Here is a 4149-nt window from a genome sequence, read left to right as displayed (position 1 = left end):
GTTTGACAAGAAAATTACATCTAAAGTTGAAGTTGTATTCTCATCTCATGGCAAAAGGAGGATCATTGAAAAGACCATTTGACCGTGTTCAAGGAGATCGTCACTGATTTGTAAACGTTAGGGGTAGAATACGATGATGACGACTTGGCCTATACTGCCTACTTAGTTTTAGACGTTCAGGGACACGATTTTATACAGTTGTGACACATTCACCATTGAAAACATGTATGATGCCTTGTTCTTAAAGGAAAAGATGAAATATATTATTGGACTTGAGTCCAGAGGTGAAGAAGCTCTTTTGATTCATGGTGATCGACGAAAGGATAAGTCGAGGGTGAATTTCAACAATAAAGTTTGTTTATATTGCAAGAAGAAAGGACACATTAAGAGAAATTGTGAAAAAATTGTATAATAAAGGTACTTCAACTGCAAATCATGGGAACCAATCAAACACTGAACGTGACAAACATAATTGAGGACTATTTGAGTGATGGAGATGTCTTGACGATTTTTGATGAGAAATCGAAACCTGACAAGGAGTAGATTTTGGATACTGCTTATGTGTTCCATATGTATCCCAATCAGGGATTTATTCAAAGCATATGAAACGATGACACAAGGTGTCGTTGTCATGAGAAACAACAAATCTTGTCGGGTAGCTAATATTGGTAGGGTCAGATTGAAGTTGATGGATGGGACAATTGGAACACTTAGCCAGGTTCGACATGTTTCAAATTTCAAGAAGAGTATTTTCTTCTCGTCAAGTTGAGTACTCTTGATTCTAAAGGGTACAAATTCTCTGGAACAAGTGGAGTCTTAAGGGTTCGAAAGGGCGTCCGTGTTGTGTTGGAGGGGTGGAAGAGGTTCCAATTATACATCTTGCAAGGTCGAGCAGAATTGGTGAAGAAAAGTCAGCATATGTTTAGTACCGTGATGGAGATTCAGGTTGATACTGTACCTTTGGAATTTAACTCTGGGTCCATAATGAAGAATACTACTCAGTCGAGTTTGGAGGATATGGGTAATTTTTCTTTGCCACCATTGTCCACGGTTCCATCGTATTCTGCTAGGGATAGATATATTGGAGATAGGTATGGAGATGCTGATTTGGTTGCACATGTCTTTGGGGATTTTTGAAGGTGTCGAGACTAACAAGAGGCCTTCAGCTAAAGCATATAGAGTTGATTTTGTTACAGGGTGTGCTTTGACCCTATTTGATAAATCTTAAATTCCTTATGAAATTTTTGGGAACTCGTTTGGGTTCGGGTATCATTTGTGGACACTGTGAAAGAGGAAGGGTAATTTTTCGTTAGGTGGAGAAGTTTTGTTTTGGTTGAAGAGTTTATTCGATTTCACTACGGTCGGACTTGATTTTCCAGGAAAAAAAATTTGGAACTTTGTTCATTGCACCGAAATTCGTGTCAAAGTAGAGATTTTTAGATTGAATGTGACACGAATTTTTTGATGAAAATAATTGAGAGTTCTAATTAAAGTGTACATTAAGAAGAATTATATTTGGAATACTTTTGAAATCCTATTTGAAATCTATTGACAAATTCCAGTTGAAGTTTTATTTGGAAGTTCTATTGGGAATTGAAATTTGTGCTGAACTTAAAAAGATCGAGATAATAAAATTTTTGGTAATTATATTTCATCCACGACTCTACTTCTAGGGCTTAAATGATCCCTATATATATTTGACTTTTTTTTTTTTTTTTTAAAAAGTTTATGTATTGTTGAAATTATAATTTTCTTTTCATTGGTTATCAATCAATAAAATTAGTCGGTTCCTCTGTTAATAACTCTTCTTGCTTTAATCTTGTTCTTACTTGTCTGATTAATATTTTATATCGTGTCATACTTACCTCTCCGTTCCCAACAAGTGATATCAGAGCAGTTCCACTTTCAATAAAGCGATTTCAAATTTGGTCTGATTCATAACACCGAATAGAGTTAGAGAAACGAGGAAAAAAAAATAGAAGAAATGACAAAATACACACGCAATTCCCACCTCTCTCAAAGACGGACTGTGACACAGACACACACAGTGTGAAATGTTCTAATAGAAAAACAAGAAAAGATTCAGCATGGAAATAAAACATTGTATGGAGGCAGTGGTTGAGAACTCACTTTCAAAAGGAAGAAAGGGAGAAAAAAGAGTGAAGTAAAGCACGGGGATCAATTTCTCGTGAGCTAAATCATCATATCAATAAGCATGCATGAGGGCATCTGGAGTTGAACATTCATTTCTTTATTTGAAAACTTAAAATTAATTCTTCTGCAAAATACACATATAATTATAGAATATGGAATTATGCATGGAGAATGCAGAATGGGATGTATATTTTCTACATTATATTATGTTTATGTGCATGTTGCAGAAGATTTTATTTATTTTTTCAAATACAGAAAACAATTCAAATTTTAGCAGCCAAGAACATGGATGGGAAAGCCCTCTAGCTTTATTCCAATTAATAAAGTCAAGGGATGCACTGTCTTTGGCATGTGTAAATATGGATTAATCTAGGTCCTTCGTCCCCATCATCACCCCTATTTCAAAATTGGTAGGCCCTGTTATTCATATCGTGTCCGTTAAGTCCTCCTTACTCAAGGATTGTAAGAACTTATTGAACTTAATTTCTTCTTTCCTTTCTTGAAAGTCTCACTCAAGTGAAATCAAGACTTTAGCTACCCACAAACCATTTGGGTCATAGACACAATGATACATGTAAATAAATATCACCATTCTGAAATTATATGGCTGTTACAATTATTTTATAGAGAAAACTTGAGATTCTATCGAATATGTTTTTTCTTGGTCATGTCATGCATATACAAACACTATTTATTACGTGCATATACAAGTCTTTATTAGAAAAAAGAAAAAAAAAATCAATATTGGAATTAAATAGAAAGAAATATTGAATTATAATATATATATATATATATATATATATATATATATATATATATAGGGGCTGAAATTAGGGAGTTAAAAGGCTGGAATTGAAATCTGGTTTAGTCAAAAGTTGGGCTGATTTTTTACGTACATTACACACACTACAGAATTGGAAAAAGAAGAGAATCTGCAGCTGAGTTTGAGGATATGCTGGACTTAAAGATTTCAGTCAACAAAGTCGGCTATCCTTGTTACATGATATATTTATACGCACAAGGCATTAGACTACTTCTTAACAATATACTTGGATGAAAGTTCGATTTTTTTAATTTATTTGGCATGATATCATTAAGCAGATTTCAAGCCAAGAAAAATAACCCTATATTTAAAAGTGAAAGTTGAATTTGAATCTAAATCAAACTAATATAGGATAGGGAAATTTTGATCAATTTGTTTTCATGTTCAAATTTCTCAAGTAGAAAATATATAGGCTTATCTCCTTAAAAGTGTCCCTATATTGTTCCCCTAACTTAGAAATGAAGAACGATGTAATCTAATTCATGTTTGGGCCCCGATTTTTTAAATTTCATTTTTTCTCAAATTTATTTTCAACCATATTTTTCATCAATTTTTATCATAATTTACTAAAAATATGATATTTATCTAAATCGAGCCGGGGACTAATCTAGGAAAAACACAAAATAAAATCCCTTTTCAAGTTTTAAAAACATGTATTACCTAAATCATTTGTAAAAGAAATGATGTAATAAACTAAAGTTAACATGGGATGAAAAATAGAGGTGGTAAATTAAGAGAAGAGTTAGGAAGATGGCATGGAAATGTGTAGGTGGTGGTACTCGGACAAGACCAGCTTGGTAGGGTTACGAAAGAGAGGTATATGGGGTTTTCTTTAATTGCCTTTCTATCTTTATCTGAATTCCTGCTGATGAGATGGGGAAAGAGGCTATGTCCTGCTTCACACTACCTGTTGGTAGGTTGGGTGGCACCTCCTGCCCCCTCTCTAGATTCCTGCCTATTCCCTCTCTCTTGCTTTTGTCTATTAGTGCTTAACGTACGTGTATTGAACACGAGTATTGTATTAGAGATGAGTTAACAGTGCAATGAACAAAAATTTATATTTTTTCTGAAATCTATATTAAGATAAATCATCCCAGTATAAACAAAGATTAGATATGGCAAAAAAATCCATCAACCCCGATGCTCGTGAGGCAAGGGGGGGGGGGGGGGGT

Source organism: Olea europaea, unplaced genomic scaffold (assembly GCF_002742605.1).
Source record: "Olea europaea var. sylvestris unplaced genomic scaffold, O_europaea_v1 scaffold1005, whole genome shotgun sequence".
NCBI classification, from domain to species: domain Eukaryota; kingdom Viridiplantae; phylum Streptophyta; class Magnoliopsida; order Lamiales; family Oleaceae; genus Olea; species Olea europaea.
The sequence above is the reverse complement of the archived record's forward strand: the minus strand, read 5'-3'. Positions refer to the sequence as shown.